The 13,998-nt window shown below is 39.0% G+C and overlaps 1 protein-coding gene across 1 annotated transcript in view; it reads left to right on the forward strand.

The window, feature by feature from the left end:
• The first annotated feature begins 9,831 nt into the window (after window positions 1-9,831).
• Window positions 9,832-13,998, forward strand: part of Atp10b (ATPase phospholipid transporting 10B (putative)) — a 223,900-nt gene continuing 219,733 nt past the window's right edge. Inside the window, exon 1 of the mRNA XM_057775973.1 lies at window positions 9,832-9,963. The gene's annotated coding sequence lies outside the window, so the exon portion shown is untranslated. The remainder of the gene's footprint in view (window positions 9,964-13,998) is intronic.

Genomic DNA, 13,998 nt, shown 5'->3' on the forward strand with positions numbered 1-13,998 from the left:
TAATCTTTCAGAGAGTGGATTGTTCAATGCAGATGGGGAAACTGCCTAAAGCCTCATTGTGAACCTTGTGAAAATGTTTACTTTTCAAATTAAATGAGAGAGAAAACATAAAATGGACAAAACAGGCTGTTGGTTTTTTTTTTTAAATACTAACCAACTGTTCAGTATCTTCAAGGCAGAGGAATAAGGGGGGGGGGAATCAAGCAGGAATCGATTTTTTTATTTCAAAAAATTAGTTTTCAACCCAGTCCATATGAGATGATGGTTTGGTGACTTCTCTCAAGAAGAAAATGCTGTTGTGGGTTTGTTTTTGTGTGTGGACTTTTTGTAGGTCATATAGGAGTACAATCAAGGTCTACTGCTTCCCAGGCCCTGTGGTTTCAGGGTTGTTAGGATGTGGTTAGTTTTCACAGCTATTAGGGATGTCTTTTGTTCTGTTCCATACCAAGTGAGCAGCAAAATATGGAGGCTCATCATAAATTACAAATGAGAACTCTTTAGATTAGGTGTGATACTACCATGCGCTTAGAGCTTTAGATGTCATCAATTGCTGCATTGCATTGTAGGTCTGTTAAAAAAACATTCTGGGTGTTTTTAGATATTTCATTAAAGACACACAGATGAAACAAAGTTCCAGAAATTTGAGAATATGAAAAAGTGAGAATATATGATAATTTGAATCTTGACTGTTATGAAAATAATTTAAAGTATCTTTCCAAAACAAATTTCTCAGAAAATTAAATCCCAAAGTTGGTAGAGAATTAATCAATACTGAAGTTGACGGAAGAACCAGAATGAACCTCCCATTTTGCAGTTATTGGTCCAGTTTAATTTATGATGTGCAATTGAAGTGAGAGCCACTTATGGGCATGAATGTGAAGAGCTTACCCAACATAGCTGATGCCATAGCAACTAAGAGGTCCTGACCATGTACAGATACCAAGGTCAAGGCTGCCCCTAGAAATTAGTGTGACCAAATCCTTGTGTCATACAGGTAATAAAGTGAAAAAGAGAAACCAGGGAGACAATGGAGTGACAGTAAGGAGCAGGTAGATGCTACTTAGTAAGTGTGTGAGAAGAGAGAGCTGTTCCCAAGATGAATGAGAAGGTTTTAGTTGTATTTGGGTGAAGTGGTGTTCCCCGCAGATTTGCAGTAACTAGAGGCTTGCTAATATTAAAGCATGATCTGAGATCGCCCAGACTCGGTGCTTTGCTTCTGCTTTTCTATGGCATAAAGAAAAACTCTTAGTAGGTGCCTCCAATGTTTGGATCTATTGAAAATGTCATACTGTGGCAGCCAAAGTCTACTGTCCCTAGAACAGATTTCCAGGAGATGTTTCGTAGATACTGGTTTAGGTCATACAATGAAGTGGACCCGCTTCAAACCTGGTGCCAAAAGTGACAATTATGGATGCTAAAGCTAGCAGAAAATTCTTTTTTTCCTCAAGTATCTTCTACAGTAGAATAAGCCTAAATATTTTTAAAGTACAGATTTATGTGCACGTGTGTGAGAATAAACATACAAGAATTTGGAATTGGTGGGTCAATTAAAAGGGCATGTTTTGCTTCATTCTCATCCCAATCCAAATTCTTGGTATGTGAATCTATTGCCATCTTATATCAAACTATCTAGTTTAGTTTATAAAATATGACAAATTCTTTTCTTATAGATAATCCCAACATTTATTGGTTATTTAATAAACACCTATGGTGGTCCTAGAATGAAATAAACAAAATCAAGGTGTAATTAAGTCAGAAGTTGCTTACAAGCAAGTTGGAGAGATGTGTAATACAACAGGTTATGTTCAAAGTAAATTATGACAAAGAATTGAATCTATTTATTTGTGATTTTGAAGAATTCCACACAGAAGAATGGAAGAGAATGAAGAAATTTGGAAGGTTCTTTGGAGAAAATACAAAAGATTCACTCAAGTTCATAAGTTTGTATGTTACCCAGTAATGTGCTAGGACTGGCAAGAGGTGGTATTTTTTTTTACTTTAGCCCCTATGTAAAAATCACCTTATTACAACTGTAATAGCACTTACATGGTCGATGAGTTATCTACTGATGGCCCCACGTTACAGCTGGAGTCAGAAAGTTTGAGGACCTAGAGTAAATTGGCCATGTTCATAGAGTTAATAAGAAGTCGGTACTTGAATTGAGAAATGTCTAAGCAAACCCTGGTTCCTAACCCTGACTTTACGTTATCTTTCTGAACTTTATAAGGCTTATAAAATCCAGAATCACTATTTCTTTCTTTTATAATTACTCTGAAGTTAGGTGGCAATTTAAGTGAAAGTTTGTGCTGCATATAAATTGGGTTTTTTATTTGAAAGATGACCTTGTAGAAACCTAAGTTTGCCATATTCTATAATACTTTTAGCTATATTGTGAAATTCCATATGAACTGAGAGTTTAAAAACAACTCAGAACACACCAGTCAAACTAGACTTTTAGGAGATTGGGAAATTTATATTGTAAAATCACAAAAAGCAATGCTATGCAGTTTGGGAGATGGTGAATACAACTTTCACTGTTCATTGAGGCTTCATAAAATAACACTTGATTAACTGATCATCACAGGCTTGGGGTCATATAAGGCAGTGGCCTTAGCATAAATCATATGAGTAATCTATATAGATAAATCGAACGAACTGCTTATTAAATACCAGGCATGTTCTAACAATGTAAGCTGTCTTACATTAAGAACAGTTGATTTGATATAGGTCATAGTAAATCAATCTTGTCTTCTCTATCTAGGAGTTCAGTGTCTTTATCTTTATTATTATAAATGCTGACCCAAGTCGCTGAGGAGAAAAACAACATTCTTTCCCTCATCTTCCTGCTTGTTAAGTTTCTGTTCTTAGATATTTCCTTCTGTTGCATATCCTTCTGCTCCCAAAGTTCTGTTTTAGAGTGAAATTATAATATTCTAAATCTGGGTATGTCTAGAATCATTGGGCTCCTGATAAGAAAATCCTCTTTTCTTGGGAGGTACACTCTTCTTGGAGTTAAAAATGCTGACCCCAACACTGAGCTGTTCCTTTCACCTGATGTGTCCAGAGTTTCCCCCACTGTGGCAACAGTGATTGCCCCCGGGAGAAGCATTCAGTCAAAACTGAACCAATCCATGTCTTCTTTGGGAGTTTGACAAGATGGAATATGTCAGGAAGACATTTCCACTGTGACTGCTAGACTGACTCTGTATATATTTCTAAAGTTCCCAGAGGCTTAGCTACCTTTCCATATGGAGCGAACCTTGAAAGAGTTGAATGGTATTAGGAGTCTTTGGAGCTCTGTGACACATTTCTCTAAAACAAATACATTCTCTCTCTCTCTCTCTCTCTCTCTCTCTCTCTCTCTCTCTCTCTCTCTATCTCTATCTCTCTCTCTGTTGAACAGAAAGCAATGTTGAAGCAGTACGAAGTGAAGTGTATAAAGTGCAGGAAGCATATTGATTAGAAGTTATAAGACAGTCTTGGTGGCGACACTGACTTGTGACCTCAAAAAAAAATACTTAATCTTTCTGGAACAGTTTTCTTAATCAATGATATGCTAACATTGGCTCACATAAATTCTGAGGCAACCTTTTCATCTTCTGCTTTGTGTCTACATCCATCACTTTAAATGTATTGACTCATAATGATCTACAACCTGGAAGGTTTAGAGTAGCTTATTGGCTTCTTTTCTCTGTAAACCAGGATGGCCTGAACTCAGAGATTCACCTGCCTCTGCCTCCTGAGTACTGGAATTAAAGGTGTGTGCTAGCGCGCACCTGACTCTGATTTCTTTCCTCACTCTCATGATAAAATACCTTACAAAAGCAACTTAAGGAAAGAAAGATATGTTTGTTCTCACAGTTTGAGAGTACTGTCCATCCCAGGAGGAAAGGTGTATCACTAAAGGCGTAAGTAGCTGTGGTACCTGGAGGCTGCTCACATTGCATATTGCATATGCATAGATAAAGGGGAACGTTGGTACTCGCCTGTCTTTTCTCTTCCTACCCTTTTATTCAGTCAGGGAATCTCCAGTCTATAAGATGCTGCTGCCCACGTTCAAAGTGGGTCTTCCCTCCTCAGTTAAACCTCTCTGGAATCACCCTCACATACATGCCTAGAGGTGTGTCTCCTAGATTAATTTCCATCCAGTCAAATCGTCAATGGAGATTAGCCATCACAAAGAAGCTACTCACAATCCTAGTTAGCATATCTAGCTAATGTGAAGGGTATTTCTGTTTCCAGATCTCATTTTTCCTTTATCCCAAACATGTGAAGTTAAGTAGCTACAAGGCCTGGACAACTAGAAAAATCACCTGTAATGGCTGGAATGAAAATGGCCCCCATAGGCATGCATAGTTGAATATTTTGTCACCAGGGAGTAGAACTGTTTGGGAAGGATGGGGAGATGTGGCATTGTTGGAGTAGTTTTGCTTTTATTGGATGGGGTGAGTCACTGGGAGAGGGCTTTGAGGTTTCAAAAGCCCCTGCCAAGTCTAGTCTCTCTGTCTCTGTCTTTCTCTCTTCCTCTCTATCTCTCTTCTCCCCTCCCCTCCCCTCCCCTCCCATCTCCTCTCCTGCCTCCTGTGGATCAGGACATAAAGCTCCCAGCTACTGCTTCAGCACCATGCTGGCCTTCTTCAGTGCTCACTGCCATGATGGTCATAGTCAAATAACCCTCTGAAATTGTAAGCAACACCTTCCTTTATAAGTTGCCTTGGTCATGGGGTCTCTTCACAGCAATAGAAGAGTAACTAAGACATGCACCCATCTACCTAGAAAAATCAGCTTGAAAACCTGAATTCAATGAATAGAACATTATGTACAAAGCTGTTATATAATAGCTTCGTTTAATTTTTCATTTATATTCCTATAGTAGCCATGATTTCTGAAAAATATACAGCTCAGATATCTAATTCCTTTGAAACAGATACTTAACTTCTGTTATATGCAAATAAAAACACATATGTCAATGGGCTCCTAAGTAAAATATTTCACTTTAAACGAGGAACCATATTCTAATTCTCCTTGATATTTTGTAGCCCTGCCATTCATCCTTTTAAATGAATCTAGCTCTTATGTTTGGAGATCCACTTATCCTCACAAATAAATAGAAACAGATTGTTAAAGCCAATAAGGGTGAGAGGACTAAAGGAGTGGAATGGCAAATGAGAATTTAACAATAAAAACTAAGAGCTGCTTGCTGGGGCTTTTTGATAAATGCTCTTTCTGAGAAGAGAGATCACAATCTGTTCTATTGGCTTTATATAATGATTAGGTTCAGCCATTTACATAAGGAGCAAGAAACACTGTATAAAATATAACTATATATTTTATGAGATTCAAGGACCTTAAGAGGTGCTTGTGTCTGTGAGTGTTCAATCAGAAAAACAGACACAGTTGGAGACATATGTTAAGAGACCTGCAGTTGGAAGGCTGGCTAGGCAAGTGTGAAGACCATAGGAAGGCCATAAGGAGAGGCAAATCTAGCCACTGAGTCAGACTCACTCAGGTCATCACGTGAATCTTTCCAATTTAAAGTCAACTCATCTTGTTCTTTTTTTTTCAAATATGAGTGTTTCCCTCAGAATGAGGATACACCTTGAGGTCAGAAAAGGATTTCAGATTCCCTGGAGTGAGAGGTACAAGCAATTATAAGCCACCTTACATAGTTGCTGGAAACCAAATTCAGGTCTTCAAAAGCTACAGCTTGCATTGTTCATTGTTAACTTCTTTTTTTTTTTTTTTTTTTTTTTGGTTTTTCGAGACAGGGTTTCTCTGTGGCTTGGGAGCCTGTCCTGGAACTAGCTCTGTAGACCAGGCTGGTCTCGAACTCACAGAGATCCACCTGCCTCTGCCTCCCGAGTGCTAGGATTAAAGGCGTGCGCCACCATCACCCGGCGCATTGTTAACTTCTGAGCCATCTTCCAACCCCAAGTCTTGAACTATTAGTAACTTTTATAAAGCCTGAAAAATACTTTCACAACACCTAAGTTGATGCTCTGTTAAATACCCAAAACTATAACATTGCCAAATATACATCCAGGTCTCCAAACCCTCTCATAGAGTCTATAGATCAACACCTTTCCAAAAATGTATGGGGTTAGATTTCCCTTCATAGACCAACCAAAGCAATGTGATAATACAATGGATAAAATCTGTAAGCAGATATGACCATCCAGCAAATCTCTATCCTTAACACTAAAGATGTTTAAGTTCTTGTTTGTGTTAGTGTTATATAAAAGTTATATATGATAAAATGTGCCATATATGTTAGTATAAAGTGGGTATATTTTTATTTTAAATGAAATAAGAATCATTACTTTAAAATTTCTAACTTTGAGTGTCTCCTCAAGGAAATAGAGTTATGCAATCCACACAAACAACTCATTGAGTCCTAAACAAATTTGAAGGGTATAAAGATCCCCAATGTGAGAACCACCGTCCTGTATAAATGTAATGAATATATTCCCAACAGCTCATTAATTCTCGTTACATTTGACATTAATCATTATATATACTATCTACCTCACAGCATAAACAATGAAAAAAACTTGTCCATACTTTATGAACATCACAATTAATCTCTTTTTCCTTCATGCATTAAATTGGATAAATTGTTACTCAAAGAATCCCAGACTCTTTTGTGTGACCTCCTGATGATGTGACCTGATTCTAGAAAATACATATTTAAATTTTGGTTATAAACACATTTCATATCAGTATTCTGCATTTTTATTCTGAAACTCATTTTATGCAAATTCTAGTAAGTTATCCATGCTAATTTACATACACAATAGGCAAAATATTTATTTGGGGACATTTGATTTGTGTTTTTATAGTCTGAAAATGAGCAAGCTGATGGGATATGTAGGAAGGACAACTGTGGTACTCTATCCAAGTGGCTGAAATAAAATCATCAGTTTCTCCTTCATCAGTCACCTTTTGACTAATTGAAAAATTTAGAGCAAAGTCATAAAAAGGCCAAAATTGTGAATTTAAAAAAAAAAGTGACCAAATAGGGTACAGACTTGATTGACTTTGCTCAGTAATGGATTGTAACTTGGGAATGAAAGGTAAAATAAGCCCTTTACTCCCAAGATTGGTTTTGATCAATGTTTTTCCACAGCAAAAGTAAGCAAATTAAGAGAGAACATATTCCTTTTATCTAGAAACTCCAATATAGTGGCAGAAAATGTAGCTTACTGTAGCAAGCCAGGAAAGGCATAGGGATAACCAGATCCTGGCCAAAGTTATTGTTGTTATTCCATAGTGGCAAGCTCTTCATTTGTGAGACTAGCTCTCTCTCTCTCTCTTTCTCTCTCTCTCTTTCTCTCTTTCTCAGCATTTGATGCCTTATTCCATAAAATATGTGAGCCTGCATTATAATGAGAAATCTCCCAACATCTGAGCACTCCCAATTAATTTAAAATTGAAGTCTGTGCCAATTAAGCAAAATATGTCAATAGGTCAGCAACCTTGTGTGCATCTGCTATAGGAACATTGACTTTTACACAAATTAGTAAATGGCAAAGGGCCAGGAAATTCATCATATCCTAAGGTAGCCTGCAGTTGCTGTTGGTTTTGGATGACCCTTTTCATGGCCATAAACACTGTGTAGCATGAAGTTTTTCATTATTATTTTATCTTCGCTTGTAAAAAAATTATTTCCCAGCTGGGCAGTGGTGGCGCACGCCTTTAATCCCAGCACTCGGGAGGCAGAGGCAGGCGGATCTCTGTGAGTTCAAGACCAGCCTGGTCTACAAGAGCTAGTTCCAGAACAGGCTCCAAAACCACAGAGAAACCCTGTCTCGAAAAAAAAAATTGTTTCACAAATCAAATTAATGGGTATAGACCTGTACTGAGACTTTAAAGTCCTTCACATTGCATCTTTAAGTTTGCTTAGCAGCTATCTGGATAAAGAGACACAATTAGCCTAAGAAAGGACCTACACTGATGTCATTTACTCAATAAATCAGATCTGCAGTCTCCTGTTCCATCACGTTAGAAATTTAGGATATAGTTTGGACAGGTATCTCAATCTCAGAACTATTAACATTCTGGATCAAACCATGATTTGTAGTGAATGGCTACCCTATGCCTTAAAGTTGTGTTTGCCAGTCCTTTCCTCTGTGGCTTTAAGTAGACTTATCCACCTCCCCGAGTCCCAGCATCCCAACTATGATACAAGGAAATAGCAGAGCATTAAATGACCGCCAGATCCTTTATGGTATGAATATTCAGAAATTAACCAGACTGTGATTCCCTGTCACATTCTTCCTAGAAGCCAGATGTCTGTGAAAGAAGGGGACAGGAAAGAAAGCTTAAAAGGTACTCATACTTTGCAAATGGTGCACTATAAGGTGCCAAGATTCTCTCTTAAAAATTCCAGATACTCTCAATGGTCAGGTGGGTTTTATGCTCTTAAAACGTTCTCATCTCTATTTTACAGCAATTTGGATTTTAGAAGCTGTGTTTCCTCTTGAAAATTCTTCCTATGTCCAAATTTCTTTTTCGATGTCTGGAAAGATACATGATAACATATAAACTTCACAATCACTAATCCAGCTGTTTTAGTTCTCTCTGGGTTACTGTGGAAAGCACCACGATCAAAAGCAACTTAGTGGAGGGAAGGTTCTGTTTGGCTTCTGCTTCAGATTCCAGTCCCTCAACAAGGGAAGTCGGAACAGGAACTCAAGCAGGCTCTGACATAGAAACCATTGAAGAACACCATTGCTGGCTTACTTGTTTGGTGGCTTATGCTCAGCTAGCTTTTTGACAACCACTCATATCTGCCTAGGGATGGTGCCACCTATATCGGGCTGGACCCACCTATGTCAATCACCTATCAAGACAATATCTCACAGACCTGCTCACAGGTAGTGCGATCTGGGCAACTCCTTGATTGAGGTTCCCTCTGCTCAGGTGACTCTTAGTTGATAGAAGAATTAACAAGTACCTCAGCAATCATGGCATTCGGTATTATGTTTGTTTTTCCACCTCCTTTGAATCCCAAACTTGAAGATGTTCTCCTCTTTCTATCTTCAAGATAGACTTATTGACTCTCCTACTTTGTCTCTGCTTTATGGATCCATCCATTGTTATCCATCAATGGAACAACTGGCTTCTAACATTTACTCTATTTACTTTGGTTACAAACAGCTCAGTGAAAGGATTATATGTGAATCAGAGCTATCAGTAAACCTATAAATAATTCTGAATTTTTTGTTATGTCTGAAGTATGATATATTAGTCCCACCCTTCAAGTTTGGTATAATCAAACAGTAATCAAAACTACAACTACTGCAAACGGAGACCTTTGAAACTTTAAGAGTGAATACATCACCCTCACACATATAAAAGTCACTGCAAAAAAAATCTTTTCTTTCTTAAGGGCTCTTGAAACTCAGCAACTGAATTCCATTCCAGGCCTCCAAAGGAGAGCAACAAAGTTATAATTGTCTCACACTTAACTACAAGCTTTGCAAAACAGAATAGGCAAAGTCATTTTTATACCATGAGTACAGAATGCAGCCCCTTATGAATTCCTATATGGCAGGCTCAATGATTGGCAGAAAGGAGAAAGGAGTGCAAGAGCCACATCTAACAGTGATGCTACTCTATCCATGTGGAGCTGAGAGGAGAACACAGCCTTCACTGTTCTGGGCCTGGGCCCCACACTCACAGGCTTGCTATTCTTCTCCTTCACTCCTGGGCCTAGTGAGGCAGCTCCTTGTTGCCTTTTGTTTCATTGGTTTCGATTACTTCTTTCTTATATTTCTTCTCTGAGTTACCGAATTGCTATTAGCTTAAGGCCTTGCCTTGACACAATTGGAGACATGAAAGATGCCTTAGAGAAGAAAAAAGCTTCAACCATGCTTTACAACAGAAACTATACCGCTCTCAAGGACTGTTTTCCTTAGCTTCTAATGGAGTCAGCTCAGTAGGGACATCGGCTTTGCTGGGGTAAGTAAAAGCATCCTGGCTTCACAGATACAAAGTGGGGATAATTGACTCTTAGCATCATGAATCCTAACTTCTGAATCCGGCCCAGGGTATAACTATTTCTTTTTAAATGCTATTTGAAATTTCATTTGGCTTGCTGGGCACACGATCCACATACCTTCTCGGATAGAACATTGTATTTTCCCGCAATTGATTTCATTATGATAAGCTGAAGGCAAATGCTATTTCCTGACGTGACAGAGCTTGCAGCGTGGATGTGCCTGAACATGTTTTATGATAAATAACATATCCTGCATTCATCCGGTGTAGCCTGGAAAAGCAGATGGAATTAGAGGCTTGTTCTCAAATAGAAAGAAAGTACAGCCCGGAGGAGAAGGATGAGCTCACTGTATGGCTTTTCAATTTCCTCAGGAAAAATGGAAAAGCTGGCACCCTGCAGGGTTTCCAAATAATAACTGGGAACCTGGGAACTTTGGCTTGCCTCTGAGTTCAAAGAGGAAGCTGTTGTTTAAAAAAAAAAATGCTCCTGGTGGTTAGCTGTGCCCTCCAGGAAAAGCTTTGTGCCCATAGGTAGGTCTCTGGTAAGCACCTTCAACAGAATCTTTTTTTTTTTTTGTTTTGGTGTGCCATCAGGCTGGTGGTACCCCATCTCTAGTCACAAGGTGAAAGGTCAGTTTTGAAGGAAATCATTGGGGAGCCGAAAGTTACATCTCCAGCAATGCAAGTTCATAGAGGTCACTCTACACTTCTTTATAATTCTGGCCGCAGGAGTCAGAGTGGAGCTTGACTTCACTCACCAGCCTGGCACCTGTTCCTTTCTTCTCCCCTGCCCCTCTGTTTTCGGATCTTGCAAATGTAGTCCGGGGAGCACATGGAGTGTTATTCCATTAATCCATGCGCTGTTACATTAAGCCATTAATCAGGCAAAGCACAGATGTTGTTTTCTTTCTACATGTTTCTATAATTACCCTTAATAACACCGACTGAGCTTCTCAAATCATTGCCATCGATGGCTTTTTAAAAATGCGTCAGATGTTTCATTTCTTCGGCTCTCTGTCCATTGATGCTGGATCTCTGCCTGACTGAAGGAGTGGCTCTTTGGTTTCCCAGTGTGTTTCTTGAAGACTGTAGCAGGGAACTGTACATAGGCTTGAATAAAAGACCCTTCCCTGAAGGTTGAAGGGCACACGTTCAGTTTACAATCAAACCATATTCTCCTTAGGCTCAGAAGGGTGTTATCTTTTGAGGCATATGGCATTTATAATCGGGCTGCAGGAGGCTACCGTTCCAAAAGATCTGAGCTCAGAGGAAGACGGGAGTTTGCTGCAACTGCCTGCTTTTAACAGGGTGAAACACAGATCTAGAGAAATGAGATCTGAGTTACCTTAAGCAAAATGCCAGAGCTCGAGGCCTGTGGTCTTCCACCCAGGCTTGGGTCTACTGCCTGGTAACTTTCCGCAGTATCTACCACATGACAAGGGGGGAAAAGTGCCCTATTTGACTCGAGTAGACTCATGCAGGCTGGATTTCCTGTGACTGGCTTTATGTACTCACTCTCGGAAAAGGAAAACTTGACTAGACATTCGTAAGTCATGCTGGGAATGTAGGGAGCTCTATATTTGCTGATTATTATGAATTTCTCCTTTGTCAGTGACATTGACTTCTAAAGAGCTAAAACTTCTGGAGCTGTTTGTCCTTCTCATATTTTCATTTATTTGTTTCTCTACATTACACATTTTTAAAGACTGAGTAGAGTTGGGTGTGATAGTCTATGCCTTTAATCCCAAAACTCAGGAACTATTGACACCTCTCAGACCCTTTATTAGTTATGCAATTCATATTCTCTCTCTCTCTCTCTCTCTCTCTCTCTCTCTCTCTCTCTCTCTCTGTGTGTGTGTGTGTGTGTGTGTGTGTGTGGTGTGTGTGTACTTGCACATGCCTGTATATCCTTAAGATAAGAGGTCAACCTCAGAAGTTGCTCCATAGCCATCCTCCTTGTTTTTATTGTTGTTCACTTTTGATTGCTTGCTTTGTTTAAAGAAGGATCTTTCACTGGTGTCTGGGGTTCACTGGATCTGCGAGGTTGACTGGCCAGTTAGCCCCAGTGATCCATCATCTGTCTCTGCCTCTGCCTCCATGATGCTTGAATTCCAAACACTCGTCATCATGCCTGGTTTTTTATTGTTTGTTGTTTTTAACATAGGGTATGGATTTTAAACTCAGGTCCTCATGATTGATCGATCAGTAAACACTTTATCAACTGAAGTTTCCTCCTAGCTTGCTGCTAGTTTCTCACCCTGAGTTTTCTCATGGGCCAAATGACAGTGAAGCTGACACTATAGGAGAGGAGGACTGAGAAATGAAACATGGATGTTATTGTCCTCAGAATTCATTAGGTCTTTGCCACATAAACATTCCCTCAAACCTGCTTTTAAAAAAAAAATTTCTTAGAGAATTTCACACATGTATATAATATAATTTAATTAGTATTTTGATTATATCTACCCTTATTCCACTCCCTATTGCTCCTAGACTCCTCCCTCTCCCATACCCCCTGTCCTCTTTTTTTTTTTTTTTTTTTGTCCAATCGGTGCTGCACATGTGCACACGGGTGTGGTGCCATCCACCTTAGGAATATGGGCTATTTCCCGGGAGCCACGTCTCCAAAATAAATTGATTTATTCGTCTCTGCCAGGAGCCATTAATTTACAGCAGATCCTCCGCTTGGGTAGGGTCTGGAGTCAAGCCTGAGTTCAATATTAGTTTGCTATATGACCTTTGCGGTGTATTTATTTTGATTTTGTTTGATTGATGATAATGAAGAAAGAAATGAAATGAAAGGTCCTTCTGATTCTTAATAGGTATCGGTACATGCATACTGGGCATAGATGTAAACATATACAGATAATACATTTTTGTATCCCCTACGAGTATGGCTTTGGTCTCACTAGCTCTATTCCCCTGACATCAGACTCAAGTACTTGGGAATAACATTGAAAATAGATGACTGTGTTGGAAAAATAAAAAATAAAAAATCAAGACATGAAGAATGCGGAGATGGCTGTACATGTCAGAGCTCAAAGGTAATTTCGCTGTATTTTATTATCGTCTGTCAAACTTAAAGCATTGTTGAGACTAGAAAATAGATTGTCACAGAGGTTTCTGAGGACAATGGTTTCCCCGAGTTGGTGTAAATATATTCAGAGAGACTTGTTCCCACTTAATAACCCGCGTTTTTCCTCCGGAATCACTGGTGCGTTCACTTACAGCATTTGAAAGGCAGTTTGTCCTCTGCTGTCAAGTGAAGTTGATAGAATAATAGGGAAAAAAAACTGAAAAATTCAATCAGATCTTGTTACTTCTCCAGGGACTTTCTTGACTACTTATTCTATTTAAGGAGGAAGAAAGGGAACACAGCATTTCTTCGGTCTTGTACAAGTTCCAACACAGTTGAACAGCATGATTTCTCCCTGGCAGATGCCCCCTAGAAGTTCTCCTCTCAGCATGCCATGACATGGGATAATGGGGTGGGGGTGAGGCGAAGCCAAGTCTAAAGGACTACTTCAACACTGTAACGCTATGATGTCAGAGACTGTTCTCATCAGCTTACTTATTGTTTATGATATTATTGTTGATTTACACACCTAAAATATAAATAAGAAAGCAATAATGAGAAATTTTTCCCTAATCATAAAATAAAATTCTGTACTGACCTTCAAAGTACATGACTATTAAAGAGGCCTAACCCATTTGATTGAGCAGACATTTAGTTAAGAATCACTGCTTTAGGCAAGGGTTAAAATTCTTTGCAGTCTCCTTATCTGTAATAGGAGAATACAGTGTCATAGCTTCACAAAATTGTGAGGAGAAAGATGATCATGTTGGAATTCACCAGAACAGATAATATTCCCTGAGTTCTCACTTACTTCCCAATGTTTGTCCAAGGGTTCTGCCCATTGAGGGACATTCATCATTTAGCTCTGTGGGATAGCCATAGGGATTAACCAGCTTGGCCATCATGATGTGGAAGGAATG

The sequence above is a fragment of the Chionomys nivalis genome, chromosome 7 (assembly GCF_950005125.1).
Source record: "Chionomys nivalis chromosome 7, mChiNiv1.1, whole genome shotgun sequence".
NCBI lineage: Eukaryota > Metazoa > Chordata > Mammalia > Rodentia > Cricetidae > Chionomys > Chionomys nivalis.